The sequence below is a fragment of the Phalangium opilio genome, unplaced genomic scaffold (genome assembly GCF_054372755.1).
Source record: "Phalangium opilio isolate 3A_F unplaced genomic scaffold, DU_Popi_V2 ptg000089l_1, whole genome shotgun sequence".
Taxonomy (NCBI): Eukaryota; Metazoa; Arthropoda; class Arachnida; order Opiliones; family Phalangiidae; genus Phalangium; species Phalangium opilio.
This window is the reverse complement of record NW_028324194.1, coordinates 6,197,394-6,213,556: the sequence shown is the minus strand read 5'-3', so window position 1 is coordinate 6,213,556 and position 16,163 is coordinate 6,197,394. Positions and strand designations below refer to the sequence as shown.

At 37.9% G+C, this 16,163-nt stretch overlaps 1 protein-coding gene and 1 long non-coding RNA gene across 2 annotated transcripts in view; both read left to right on the top strand.

Moving 5' to 3' along the window:
* LOC149647208 (uncharacterized) overlaps positions 1-16,163 on the top strand; it is a 172,120-nt gene that overhangs the window by 122,110 nt on the left and 33,847 nt on the right. The window lies entirely within an intron of this gene.
* On the top strand, positions 12,930-16,072 carry LOC149647211 (uncharacterized). Its single transcript, XR_016371883.1, has 3 exons — positions 12,930-13,733; positions 13,789-14,703; positions 14,822-16,072. It is a non-coding gene; the product is annotated as an uncharacterized LOC149647211 (long non-coding RNA).

The following is a 16,163-nucleotide window of genomic DNA, read 5'->3' as shown; positions in this document are numbered from 1 at the left end:
ATTAGTAGGATAATGTTTTGGAAAAGGTTACAGCTAATTAATAGGAGAATATTTTGGAAAAGGTTGCAGCTAATTAATAGGAGAATATTTTGGAAAAGGTGGCAGCTAATTAATAGGAGAATGTTTTGGAAAAGGTGGCAGCTAATTAATAGGAGAATATTTTGGAAAAGGTTACAGCTAATTAAAAGGAGAATATTTTGGAAAAGGCGGTAGCTAATTGAAAGGAGAATATTTTGGAAAAGGTGGCAGCTAATTAATAGGAGAATATTTTGAAAAAGGTGGCAGCTAATTAATAGGAGAATGTTTTGAAAAAGGTGGTAGCTAATTAAAAAGAGAATATTTTGGAAAAGGTGGTAGCTAATTAAAAGGAGAATATTTTGGAAAATGTGGCAGCTAATTAGCAGGAGAATGTTTTGGAAAAGGTTGCAGCTAATTAATAGGAGAATATTTTGGAAAAGGTGGCAGCTAATTAATAGGAGAATGTTTTGGAAAAGGTGGTAGCTAATTAAAAGGATAATATTTTGGAAAAGGCGGTAGCTAATTGAAAGGAGAATATTTTGGAAAATGTGGCAGCTAATTAGTAGGAGAATGTTTTGGAAAAGGTTGCAGCTAATTAATAGGAGAATATTTTGGAAAAGGTGGCAGCTAATTAATAGGAGAATATTTTGGAAAAGGTGGCAGCTAATTAATAGGAGAATATTTTGAAAAAGGTGGCAGCTAATTAATAGGAGAATGTTTTGAAAAAGGTGGTAGCTAATTAAAAGGAGAATATTTTGGAAAATGCGGTAGCTAATTGAAAGGAGAATATTTTGGAAAATGTGGCAGCTAATTAGTAGGAGAATGTTTTGGAAAAGGTTGCAGCAAAATTAATAGTAGAAGATTTTGGAAAAGGTGGCAGCTAATTAATAGGAAAATCTTTTTGAAAAGTTGGCAGCTAATTAATAGGAGAATGTTTTGGAAAAGGTGGTAGCTATTTAAAGGGAGAATATTTTGGAAAAGGTGGTAGCTATTTAAAGGGAGAATATTTTGGAAAAGGTGGTAGCTAATTAAAAGGAGCATATTTTGGAAAAGGTGTCAACAAATTAATGGAACCAAACCAAACCAAACCTAACCTAAACTAACATAACCTAACCAAACCTAAACTAACATAACCTAACCAAACCTAACCTAACCTAACCTGACCTGACCTAACCCACCCGAAACCAAAATATTAAAATTTTAATTTAAAACTTAAAGACATTGATGGAACTACCATTAAGACTGTACTTCATTTTAAGCACAATTTGTTTATTAATTCTATATATATCTCTTCCCTTGAAAGGAAAGAAAGTGAGCGTTTTAATTAGTATCACGAAACATTTACTTTTAATATTATTAACATACCTTTCGGAAATTCGAACCAACAACCTATCGCTTCGCAGTCCAACATCATATCCACTACACCACCGAATCGCTGACGGCTTCAGTGTTTCAAGTTATATTCAGGTATTTTTTAGGGGCATATTCGGACGATTGGGATTTCGGTCCATCGGGAATATAGCCATTGGGCTGGAAATCTAAAATCATTGCGGGATATTCGGTCGAATGGGATTTCGGTCCATCGGGAATATAGCCATTGGGCTGGAAATCTAAAATCATTGCGGGATATTCGGTCGAATGGGATTTCGGTCCATTGGGAATTCTGTTGAAAGGAACGATACCGATATTTTCAACGACAACTATAAATAAATAGCAGCAACCCAGCCTTTACACATAGAGCCCTTTCCGTATGAAAATGAATCTCTCATTCTAGCTACGTTGCCCGTATTCCCCATCCTCCTTCGCTAACCCCAAAAACCGGAGTAAGGAAAGATATTTTAATCCGTTTCGATACGGCCGTCCGTCAAATGAACCCTAAACTTTACCCTCGCCGCAAACTAACCGGGTGAATACTTTGACGATGCCGATCTTATTTCTTTCCCAATACTTCTAAGAGCCTAAAGAGGATCTTTTCTTAACTATAGGTGCAGACAAACTTGTTTTACGTCCATCCGAAGTGGGAAAATTGCCTTTAACTCATGCCATAGCGCTAATGTATTTCCTTTCGTAATTCTTTTACATTACGAGCACCAACGTTGTAGCGGATCTTGCCTTAATCGCTTTCTACCCACGCTTGTTTATCGTGTACCCGGGGTTAACTCACAAACACACAAACACAATCCATCAGCGCAATACCTAGGTGTGATTATATAACCACACCTAGCTAAAAACTACTCTGTTCGGAAAACACTCCTCTCCGCTTTAATGATTTTTTGCAACGGTTATACGTAAGAATTATTTTCATGAGGTCACTATCTTCATGATTTCGGTATTATGGACTACAAATTTTTGGAGGGGCCCATGGCCACCTCTAAATGTTTTGGAGGGGCTCAGGCCCCACGGGCCTATAGAACTCTACGCCTATGCCCGGGGCCCCGGGAAAATGGACCGAATTACCCCCTCCCCCTCTCTCGACGGCCCTGCCTACCTCGGCGCGCAGGAATATGAGAACATTATATACAACATGTATAATGAAACACATTTCAAATCAAGATACATAAAATGATCATTACTTCGCTTTCTGAATAAACAAAGAGCTCATTTGTTCGAAATTTATTCAAGTTAATGGTTTGACAAAAATCTGAGAGATATGAAAATGTTTTATTTGCTGCCCATTTCTAATCTACACAGTGAAAAAAAATACTGTAAAATATTAACATTTCTCTCTTGGGGCAAACAAAGAGCTCATTTGTTGAAAATATATGCATACTAATGGTTCTGAAACGGACCTCGCAATGAGATTGCACATTTTTAAGTAATCTGGCTGCGCGGAATCCGGACGAAAATCGTTAATCTTCTTTTCGTCAAAAGAGCAGCGTTCGTTTTCGTAGAATCACAGTCAATATACTAGTGATGCCGCGAATATTGATTTTGCCGAATACCGAATACCGAATATTCGGCCATGCTCTCGGCCGAATCACCGAATATTCGGCCACCGAATATTCGGGGGTGAGATATGTGCAACTCGCGTGAAACCGGTTATGAGCTGTAACCCTTTCCGCGAAATACGTACATCCCCGTACGGACCGCAATGGGACAGGTCTCATCATGGAAGAAGAAGGGTATGGAATGGTGAGGCTTGGATGAGACTGTAATGGATTGGAATATAGCATACATCTAACACGGGCGGCGGGTACCTCACCTCGGGACAGAAGGGGGGCTGTTTGGGGGTTTTTAGTTCGGTCGTACGACTTGAGAGACACCTACTGTAGAATTTTTTCAAAACTCGTCTGTTTTTTTCACAATATCTTTTTTAAAAGTAAAGTGTTAACGGTTTTAACTTGGATGAGACTGTCTCAGTCTCAGGTTTGAAGAGATATTAACTTAATAACGGTATAAAATATTAATTCAATTTAGTATGTACTAAGAAATTATTGAATTTGATGTAGATGAACATTTAAGTCTGAGTTAGGATTTTTAGTTCAAGGCTTAGAGACAAATTGCCGAACCTACGTCATTTACAAGGTGAAATAATTTCTCAAATTTAAAATTCTTCTCCATGATGGCAGCACTAAACGACGACCGAAATAAAAACGATATTGCGCAATCACGTGTCCCGAGCTTAGGTACCGAACTTTTCCAATCCATTACAGTCTCATCCAAGGGTGAGGTGAATAGGCAGACGGCTACGCGAAAAATAGGGTCACGTGGGAAAACTCTCCTCTCGGCACTAGCTGTAACGCGATTACTGCTCTGCGCAATATTGGCGCGCAAGCAGAGAGAGGGATACACTGTTTAGACATGGAAGAACTCGCGTAGTTCTTCCATGGTTTAGATCCGCTCTCTACCGCCTCTGCTACAGCGCGCCTGCGCGGAAGCTTTCAACGTTGGTGATATACTCGGGAAGGAGGGAATGAAAAGGGGAAGTAACGATTTTTCAACGCGCTCTCTTTAACACTATAGGACCAGTCTATAGCGTTTTTAGGTTTTTGGTTCATTTGCGAGTAGATCGTGTCACTATATGCTTTCTTTTATTCATCACAACTTACCACTGGTAGATTATAAATATTAAAGTAAACATTGTTATTGAAATAAATAATTTTTTAGTAATTTTTCCGTTTTTTTCCTTCATGATTGGAGATTCGGTATTCGGCCGAATATTACGCAATATTCGGCCGAATACCGAATTCGAAAAAAATGGCCGAATAGGCCGAATACCGAATAGTAACCGAATATTCGTGGCATCACTACAATATACAGTCCGAAATTTAAAGAAACCAACTTGTTTACTGTTAATTTTCAAGGTCTGTTCAATTAATTTTGCAATTGAACGAGATGATATTTATCGCGAGGGGGTTTAATTCTATTTGAGCCCGAAGTTTCGGCACCATTATGCGATTCAGTGTTCATTTTTGTGATTTATCGGGAAGTCTTAGTTTTTCGAAATAATAGAAATTTTCATATTGAAGGAAATGCTATTGAAATCTTAAGTATTTAAGTAAGAATGATCATGCGTGAAATTGTGGGTTGTTACTAGGTTAGTATTTTTCGGGGTATATATAAAGTTATTTTAATTTTTTCCTTTAAACTTTTCCCGATTACCTTTTCAATACCTTTGACATAAGTTATAGACTCGGAAACATTTTGATTCTCTAATGAAATTAAAACAGTTTTTTCGTTGAATTTCTCATCTTGACGACAGAACTTTTAAGTTGATTTCCGTGTAGGATAGAGGTTAATTATAAGCGCTAAAACTGTTGAGAATTATTTCCTCCTTCGGAAAGATGTAAGATAAACACATACACACCCACCATTAAATCAACTAACAGAATGTAATCGTATATAACTCTAGATTTACACGAAAATGACCTAAAAGGAATTCCAACCAATTATGATTAGAACCAAAATTGCTGTTATAATACAAATTTTCGTCAATTAATCTTGAAATCGCGGTAACAGGCTAAGATTTCTAAGAAGCGTCTGTCCAAAACGCGGATTGTAACTAACATTAAAGCTTTAACCAAGATGGAATTTACTATAAGAAGGCCTAACAAGGCGTCCGATGCGCGCGTGATAGTCGACAATCCCCCCTCATGGGTGGGGGGGGGGAGATTTGAAACCAAGGCGGTACTTAATATTTTATCTTACTCTATGTTTTCCACCATCTATCTCTTTTACCTTTTCGTTAAGCCTTGGTTAGGTTTTTGAAACTGACGAGTGACGAAATCATAACTAACTTGTTAATGGCAATTAAAAACCATTCCCTAACCGTTTCAGCACCACTGGCAACCTCCATTTTCTGTTTACTTTGCTCGAGGGTTTTTTTTCTCTATTCGGAATACGTCAATCTCGTCTGTATGACCTATACCCACGGGATCCAATAGGAAAGCTCAGAGCAATGACGGGCATGAAAGGGGTGGGGCTTACTTGTCCGCTAACACCAACTTAGGGACTTAGGCATTCTTATAGTTAATAAATTCTTGCTTTAACATCGCGTCTCGTATTGCGGAAATCTAGATTTTTTCATGATCCTAATTCTAAATTGAGTGAATCGTTGCCTGTGTTTTTTTTTTCTTTAAAATAGCGCAAATATTAGAACATAAACTCGATCTTACGGAAAATTTTAAGCAATTAGGCATGGTGATAAAATATTGTTAGCTGCATGTGGGGAATCAGATATGGCGTTGTACGCTACTCGTGACGATGTCATTACATTTCTCGTGAGTCTCATTTTAGAAATACTTTGACGTTGTGAAGAAAACTTTTGATCTGTGGAGAAAGCACAAGGGAGAAGCGCTGATTGTGGAATTCGTAGGCTATCCGAAAGACGGGTAAATTTTGAACAGTTTTTTAGAATACTTGTGTTTAAGATAAATCTTGAATGTTTTGGCAGAATTAACGTAACGTACATTCCCACAGATGATGTAAAAATCTGGGTAAGACTTAAGTTCGAACTAGAATTATTCCTGAAGCGAAAAATAAGCATTTCATTTCTTCTTATCGTGTTTTAGGATGGAGATATATATATGCACTTGCATATTGTTAGTTTTCGCCAGCTCACTTATTTCGGACCATTTAATCGAACTTTCAGCCACTCAATTTGGTTTGAGGAACATAAAATGTTGTCCTATTTACAAGAAGCCGACTACCAAATATCACTGAGTGGAATCATTGAAGTATTTCTTCCTAAGGTGCGTGTGTAGATATTTTCATCTTTAAAAGACTTCTTCTTCTAAAACCACTGTCTTTCGAAGGTGTGGACGATTATCATTGTCTTTCTCTTCTTGTTCAATTTCTTGACGATTGCCAACCGATTGGTACCGAGAGTACACCGTTTTCTTGTCGGGATCTCCGACAACTTTGGCAACAGATACGAAACTGCGAAGAAGGTTATTTTGGCCACCTACTTCATCGGTTGTTTCATTTTGATGGAAGTCTTCAAGGCGCACTTGTCGACAAAATTGACGGTGGACATTGATCACAACATAAATACCTTCGATGATATCCTGAAGTATCCCGACATGCGCATTGTTTTCCAGAATGGCAACAATGTCTGCTGGATTCATTTGCAGGTATAATATAGGGAGGGGGACGAGAGATAGGGGTGAGTCATGCAGTCATAGTCAAGGATGCCAAGGTTCAAAATCTGTCTCGTCGATTTTTGTTTGGCTCTACAAATATCGCCTTACATTAAATGTTTCGTTATTTTTTAAATTAACTAATTTACTATAGCTACACTATGATAGGTGAAGCCTGTAAGAGCAGTTCCCAAAATAGCAACCGCGCGCGTGGTTACAAAAAACAGCAACATAGATAAAACTACTGTTTTGGGAAATATCAGTGTTTGACTACAGTTTTGAACAATTCTTAACTCTACAGTTTGCCTTACATATTAACAGAAGAAAATAGGGGAAGTACGTATTCGTACCTTTAGCTAGTGCAAGTCGTCCTTCTCTCCCAGAAACAAGCTATCGCTTTAAATTGGCCAATCAGAGATAGGCAGAGAACCGATAGAAATTTTTGAAGGTGCGCCACCATACCGTGAGAAACCGAACTACAGAGTATAGACGACGATTTCCGTCCTTCTTTCGCCCGGGTAGATTGACATTGAAAGTTATCGTTCAATTAAGAGTTAAAAATGGATAGTTCTGTCCAGTGTAATTTAGTATATCGTGAAACTAGTGACAAGAAAAGCCAGACAAGTTTTAAAGGCAAAACTAAAGGTATTCAAGTAGAATTTTCGCCAAATTCGAGTGACTCGTTAAGCCTCGGCCATAGTAAACTCAAGATGTTGGGTACCATAACAAAATCAGCATTCAGTTGGATAGCAGACGAACCTTCGAAGAAAATAGTTTCTTGTATTCATCCGCGGTTTCCCGCCAAAAAAAGCGGATATTCAGTGGCGCGAAAAAACCGATAAAGTGACGTCTCGCGAAATAGCTAAGAATACGTACTTCCCCTATTTTCTTCTGATATTAAGAAAAAATATATCTTCATGCCCCAAATTTAATTTAAAAAAACCAAACCCAACTTGACCTAATACTATTGCGGCTCAAATTACCAATCCTACCTTACCTGACCTAAAACTATTGAGGTGAAAAAAACATAACCTTAATACTATTTAGGTTCAAAATATAAAACATAACCTACCCCAATATTAATGGGTTCAAATAACCAAGCCTTACTTAACCTTACCTAATCTACTACACACGCGAGTTTTCTTAAAGGGTATGCGAATTTACAATTTCATATCAAATTTTACCACGAAAGTGGTATTATGTTACACTTTCAAGTCTCTTTTTTTTCAAAATATTAAGTTTTTAATATAATTTAACCGAAGTTTCTATTTTTAAAATCCATTGGAAAATCACGAAAACTCAGTTTCGATATATCAACGAGTTAGTCTTGTCGAGCTTGTTTGCCCGTTTGATGACATCACTATGACTTGAAGAAAAAAAGCGCGGGAATCCTATACGTGTCTCGAGCTTCTCGCCAGTCTAAACTCAGGGTCTGATAGCAGAGAGAGAGTGGCACCATCTCACGTGAAAAAATATATCTGTGACGTCGGACTACTGGAAACGTTTCAGCCTTTCATAAAAAGTGGATTTCAAATGAAGCATTTTCAAATGCATATTGCCAAATAACCAGAAATCGGAGAATTAAAAGCTTGATATTTTTGAACTCACAGAAATTAATTCTATCTTTTGTTATAAAAATCAGAGATTTTTCAAACGAAGCTTCTCATTCCCTTTAACAACGTATCTTAACGTTTCAACCAATCAGCAACAACTGCTAATCGTGTTAACTTTTATATTAAATTATTTTTCTACAAAATAAATATCTGTATTTTATACATAATTTACATATAAACAAGGAAAATATGACTAGATCGGCGTCAGTTCTGATCAGTGTAAAACAGACTCAATCACGTGACCTAATACTATTGGGGTCCATATAACCAAACTTGCACTATCATAAACAAGTATAGTTTTCAGGTCCCGGTTGTACTGCTGTATTGGTACACCGCGTTTACGAAAACCTTTGCATTGCTGTAACAGGTAAACTGCGTTTTTGGGAAACCGCTTTTTTGAGAACCGTGGTTATGAGAACCATTCGTATGTGAGCTTCCCCTATCACGTGCACTATTATCCGTTGATCGACTTGAATATAATTATTCAACTATGAAATAGCAGAAATTTCTACGTGTTATAATAAAAATAACCGCAGTTGCTTATTTCTATTTGACGAAATTTTCTTTCTAATTAGATGACCCGTAAAGACGTTATGTTAGAATACGAAAGAAGGTTCAAAAAATTCAACCGACGAGCTAGAGACAACGACCGCGTCTTCAATCAAGGGAACGCCGTCTACATTGGCACCGCTGGCCATATGGAATACTTCTGTCTTAATGCCTACAGAGCGCGAAACCCCTTGCATTACAGTACAGGTAGTTTCTTGACGTTCCCCACCAGTTACCCAGTGTCCAAGGCGGCTTCGAATACAGTGAAAGAGTTGATCAATCGAAGGTAAGAGGCAATGTCATTGGTAATATCAAATGTGGATGAGAGGGAAAGTATGACAATGGCCATAGAGCCTGTGTTAAAAAACGCGGACATCAAAGTTTCGCCAATAACTATTTAGTTTACTAGTGACTGAAGGACTTGCAAACTTGCGACTGAAAATAGTTCAGACATTTATGCTCCTTGGTTTAACCATAGCCCACTTGATTACGCGCATCACAACGCAAGCTGCTCGCGCTATAGCTAAATTACCGAGATTTGTTTTAAACGTATCTAGTTTTATGTGCTCTTCTATTGCTTCGATAACCTTGCTTAAATCCATATTATACCTTCAAATACCTTTTAAAACATTACAAAATTACCAGCTACTCTGTTCTGACTACAAACACAAATCGAGGAAGTTCTAGCATACACAATAGCAGTCGACGGTAACCGCGTAACCGCGAATTGACACAAGACCTATTTTAAGGGAGTGAACAGGCCCAGTATAGCTACGCCAATAAAACGGTGAACTACGGAAAAACTCTGATGACTCGCGACTTTCGGCCATTTTCATACTTTTCCTCTCATCCACTTTTGGTAATATTATTCGCTGACATTTTCTTTACGCGACAGAATATTGAACTATTGGGAGACTGGACATGAAATCAGAGCCAACGCTTTGTTGCACAGAGGGGGCTGCTCAAAATACCTGCAGACAAAGCAGGACTTAACGTTTTCGAAGATAACTCTCGGTGATGTTGGCGCCATACTTCTCGTATACATCTCTTCAATGATGATTTCGTTTTTGGTAACGCTCGTCGAGTTACGACACGCTTTCAACAACTAATTAGTGGAATGAAGAGTCTAAGCTCCTGAACTGATGAACTACATCGTGAACTGTAGATGCGGAACCGCCTCTCCCGCCAGAAAAGGACAAAACATTGATTACAATTTGTCGGTGAAAATAGTTGTTGGAATTTTTTTTAATTAGTGTTTCTAGTTTACAATAATCGTTGAAATCTTACGCAATAGTTGATTTTATAAAAGAGAATGGGCTTATAGAGAAAATGTTGCCCTCGACGTCATTTTCTACGTCATCTCGCAATAGCGAATGAAAGCCGACCATGTCATTAAAGCATAGCCCACTCGATCACCCTGGCTGCTCCAGCAACAAGCTTGATCGAGTGGAATATACTTAAAATTAACACTTTCTTAAGTTAATACCGTTGAGCCTTGGCTACTTAGGTTTATTCACATTCATTCTAATATTAATTGAGATTATGAATGTAAATCGGTGTTGAATTGCGTGGTTTTCAGACTAGGAGGATTCGTACCATTTATACCAGGAGGCCAGGCTACTCAGCGTACCAAGTGCAGCATCAAGTAGCATTTCCTCCTGGTGTAAATGTTATCAATCCTACTAGTCTGGAAACTAGGTCACGTGACTTACGGACGAAGCAACATTCCAACAAGATGGCCAAGGTATATTTTGTAAAATCAACTATTAAATCGACATAGTGGATAGAAAGTTTAGAAACTGTCCTTAAATTAGAGCGGGAATGGGTGACTGCGTGTGTTAGTGGCCTATAAATAAATTAGAATCAGAGCGGGGAAAAATTGGAAGCAAAAACCGCCATAAATAACTTTGGATTTGGAGCTTTCTTCACTAACTAGCGACATCTGTGACTACTTAAAAATTTTCATTGATATAAAATTGTAAATCAAACTCTTATTTCTTTTTATAACAAATCAAATCTCGGAAACTACGATTATTTATTTTTAACCTTAAATATTCTGACATCTTTCAAAATGGCTGCCCAAAAAGTAAGAAATAGGTCCTGGTGGACAACTCCCGCTTGTTTGCTGATAATATTAAGTGTATTAACATTTAGTGTCGTATTAAGCGTATTAACATATAGTGTCGTATTAAGCGTATTAACATATAGTGTCGTATTAAGTGTATAACATTTAGTGTCGTATTAAGCGTATAAAATATAGTGTCGTATAGTGGAGTGGCGTAGCGGTTAGCGCTTTCGCCTCGCAGCAAGAGGATCCCGGGTTCGATCCCGGACTGTGGCACCGGGTGGAAACCTGGGGAAAAATCCTTCTGCGTAGAGTTTGCAAGTTCTCGCCCCGCTTGTTAAATGGAGTTTTCCTCCGCGGTCTAACCCGGTTTCTCCTTTCCATCAAAACTTGCAGAGGTTAACGGTAATAGTTAGTATAGGGGGCGCTGTAGTTTAGCTGTGGCATAGGGGCTAGCCACCACCCCTCTATGCATTGTAAAGGGACCCACCTGTAAACAAGCCACAGGCTTAGTGTGGAAATCCCTTCATAGACAAAGCTTAGATTATTATTAAGCGTATAACATTTAGTGTCGTATTAAAGGCTGACTTCCATCGAAAAGAGTTCTAGCGAACTGAAAACCGAGCATCGAGACTAACAATGAAGCGACCGTGCCGATTTTCGAATCCCCACTGGGGTAAAAGATGGAAGGGTTCTTTCTAGCTAACTGAAATCCGTGCAATGCGGTTCTAGCGAACTGAAGATAATACAATAGAGAATTTCCTTCAGGGGAAAGCAAAAATTCGAGAGGAAATAAATTTTAAAAGGATTTCTATTGTTCATCTTCATTTCGCTAGAACCACATTGCACGGCTTTCAGTTAGCGAGAACCCTTCCAACTTTTGACCCAGCGGGGATTCGAAAATCGGTACGGTCGCTTCATTGTTAGTCTCGATGCTCGGTTTTCAGTTCGCTAGAACTCTTTTCGCTGGAAGTCGGCCTTTAAGCGTATAATATATATAGTGTCGTATTAAGCGTATAACATATAGTATCGTGTAAAATGTAAGCCATGTTCATACTTGACACTTTGAAACCGCCTTCAGTCGTTAAAAACTAATCGCATTTTCTCATGAGATTTAACAACCAAATTTTACAATTGAACCTTTCAAAACCTGCTGAAAACGGTTTCAAAGTATCAAACGTGAACAAGGCTATATTGATTTATTTACTTTGCCACTGTACTTTTGATAATATTAATCACATAAAAATCAAAATCATTGTTGTTGTTGTAGTTTTCTCGAAAATAAAACTATTAAAGTAAACTATTTGTAACACGTGGGCATTGTTAAATTTAAAGCAGGATGGCCAACCTTTTCGGAAAAAGGGCCAAATTCGAAGTATGTCGCTTGCGAGCACTTGTCAAGTGTACTTTGGTATTTGGGTTACGTGCGCCATGCAAACAATATAAAATACCCGTGGTCCGATGTTCGAGAACGACAAGCGAGAATTGACTACACTCGGTTTTGCAGTCCATCTTCCTATTTAGTACGTACTAAGCCTTTGACAGCACCTCACCAGTCGTCACTTTACTAAAATCTACCAAGTTTCACCTTCGTCACTCCATGACAAGCTCTAAGTAACCAGTGACAAACTTATGGAACATATCTTATGAACTTATGATACAAGGAATATTGGTTTATTTGAGAACTTAAAATACGATAGGTAATGTCCTCCACTTATGGAACATATCTAGTGAACTTATGGTACCTATAGACTTGCTTTGTATCTTTTGGAGTTGACTATGACGCCTTATTGTATATCTTCTCGTTTGAAAAACATTGGAAAGCTTATATTTGGAAGCATATTTGTGAGGGGCAGGGATAGATTTAATTTTAGAAGTAGGAATGGAGAACAGAGTAATGTGGGTGCGCGTCTAGGTCCAGGACCCCCTTCCCCTGAAGAAGAGGCGGGTCATAGCGACAGAGGTAAAAAGGAATTACGTATTTTTCGCCGTCCCCGTCAGCAACGTCATCAAAACGTAGCTGTTTAAGCGAGCCAATAAGATAATTTAAACTTTTCGTTACGTGTTGGAGGTAGGTGCTCTATACTGGGTGCTCTATGAGTCGGACTGAAGTAAATACTAACCGTTCTCCATTCCTACTTCAAAAATGAAATCTATCCCTGGTAGGGGTAACAAATAGCTAAAAACTGAATAAACTCGCTTAGTGCAATAGAATTAGAATTATCGAAGCTTCAACAAAATTCTCGTTTACTTCACAATAATTCCTTCTTCCGAAAACTAAGAAACTTTTCCTTCCTGCAATCGGTGATGGGACTTTGCGCTTTAGTGCTTGTCAAGGAAGCTAAATCGCGGAAAAGACTAGACTTGGTCCCCCCCAGTTGTACTTTTGTACGAAACGTTTCCTATCTTTTGAGCATCCCCCTAAACCTATCATGATTTCTGTTGTGCTTCTTTCTCAGAGAGTCTAGAAAGATTCTTTCATCTCTTACCAGTACCTTAGCTTATGGTACCAGACAGGAGCAGAAAACTAAGGGAGTAGATGGGGAAAAGTCCCTGTTACAAACAAGTTCAATCACCAAGAAGCTGTATTTGTTCGCTTATTTCGATTGACAAGGTTTGCTCGATGCCGCATTCGTATAAAACCAAGAGCATCTCCCCACTAGCCAAGAGACTTTGACGAGAGAAGCTGGAAGATAGATAAAGAAGAAAAGATGTTCTGAAAAACTTTCTTTCAGAGTAAAGACAAGTTTTTCTAAATGACTGTAATTTTTCAACAGCTCGTCTGTCATTTTCCTCTCTCCTGAAATACGGCAAGAACTTATATTAAAGGGGAAACATTGTATCAAAACTTTTTTATCTGGCAAGCAACGGACTTCAATTGTGCCTTTTGTGACATAGTAGGTTGAACGAGTGAGTGATTAAAATTAATACTATTTATTTTGGTTGATTTTTTCAACGTATCTAGTATCAATGGCTAAAGTGTCATAGAAGCGTAGAAGGCACAAGTAAAAGTTCAGGTAACATAAGGTTATTTCCTTAAAAGAACGGCCTCTTTCTAAATATAAAAGGAATTAAATATTAAAAGAAATAAATGATCTCTTATTACAAAATAATTAGCATTTAATTAGTCTTAAAAACTACTGAGGCATCCGCCATTGGTTTGGTGACGTCATATATTCTCGAAAAGCGACGCCTGGTCAGGCGCTGTCAAAGGCTTAGTTTCAGTCTGAATTGAAAGATGGAAGTCCTACAAAATTAACCACCGAGTGTAGTCTGCAATTCTCGCTTGTCGTTCTCGAACTAGCTCGAGCTGTAAGTTTCTAGCATTACGAAGTATAGGTTGTGTCATACTTTTGGATCATATTTCTAAACTTCTGTTTCTATGAGTTAGCAACTATAATTAAGAGAAACTAATTTCATAGTAATCAACTTTATTCTGGTCTTTAAAACTATATTAATTATCGGGAAAGTAATTATGTTCTGGAGATATCAATAATGAACAAAATTTATCGTCCATACGTCAAACTACAATTAAATGAAGCAAGTATCAAATGAAGTACAAATAGATCATCATAACCTAACGTCAACTCACCTAACCACAACTGACTTAATACTATTGGATCTGAAAGTTAACCTGACTTAATAATGGATCAAATAAATCATCACAAATCTACCTGAGCTAGTACTATTTCAGTTCAGATAACCCAACCTAGACCATCAATAAACGATTACCGCTTTTCACATCGCCGCTGTACTGTACTGCTCAACCGCGTTCAAGGGAAACCGCAGTTCTGAGAACCGCTATTTTTGGGTCCGCTCATATGAAGGCTTTCCGGCAGACGCGTACTTATGCATTATAAATTTATGATAACGAAACTAGGTATTGTGGTGCAGAAAATATTAAAGTAATAATAAAATCCGTAATAAAAGAATTGTAATTAAAAAATGATTAGTGACCATAATTATTATTCCTAATTTGTTTTTAATGATACTTAAAGTTATTAAAACTCAGAGCATCAAGACTGTTCCTGTCAATAGCATCATGGCCTTTTCAAAGAAAACTCCAGTATTTACAGGATATTTAAGTTTTAAAACAAGTACTTTTGAAGGTATTTCGAGGCCTTTGTTAGTAATCCTAATATTCGGGATATGTTTTTACCAAGTGTATGAGTCATTGGTGGTGTTTTTCAAATACGAAACCATAGTGACGGCAGCTTGGTCTCAGAGAAATGATAACAGTGAAAAAAGCCTTCCCTCTCTCACTATATGCGCTCTTAGCCAGTAAGTAATCTGTTGACAATTATGAAGTTCGTTGTGAAGGCGATTAGATATCCTCTTTGATGTAGGCTCGATTTATGCCTATTTTTATTTACCTTCTTTTGACCGACTAATATTGATAAGGTTATACTGGTTCATGGCCAAAACACTCCGTGACGCGATATAAATCGTGAAACGCGGCTCCATCGGCGGCGGAAATGAAGGTAGCATCCTGTTCTGGTTCGTCCAGGGCCGAATTAAGCAATTTTGCACCCGGGGGCCGAGATAATATGCGCCCCCTTAAGCCGAGAAAAAAGGATACATAAATGGTGCTAAGGGCGAATAGTTTAACTCAATGCGCCCCCCAACAAGCCTTGCGCCAGGGCGCAGGGCAGGAAATAAGAAAAAATGTTTATAGGGCATGTGTCCAGTGGTACCCCCTTTGACTGGAAAATTTATAGGACATTGTCCACTGGAGTGCGTAAAAATTGCGTTGCAACTTCATAGTTGTCAAAACGTCGGTAAAATTTACTGGTCAACCGTCCAGTGACCCCCTTTATATTATAAAAAATGTATGGGACATTTTAAAATTTTATTGGACAATGTCCAGTGTCCTGTGCTTATTTCCGGCCCTGCCCGGGGGCCAGTGCCCCCTCGCCTCTCTTTAATTCGGCCCCGGTTTCGTCCTATTTTTTTTTCACCAACGTCAATGGTTTTTTGAGTGCCAGAAGGATCAGCCACTGCTTTATTAGATTAATTTTCAATACAAAGCTGATATTTTGAAGAAACTTTTATTGGGTTTATAATTAACGGATTTAACCAGGATCTTCAATATGAATAATTAGTATTTGAAACAATCATCATGAAGCCGCATAGATTATGATATGATGGGAGGATTACTTGCTAAAGGAGGATGGATATATCAAGGATTGGAAACATTTTAAATCAAATTTGTTATAACATACCAATTAGGCTTGAAATTACCACTTAATCTTATTTAAACTATTATAATATTTCATTTCCAGGTATAATAAGACAAAATACAATTTAGAAAATCCGCAAAACGTTCCTGATTTGAAAAAT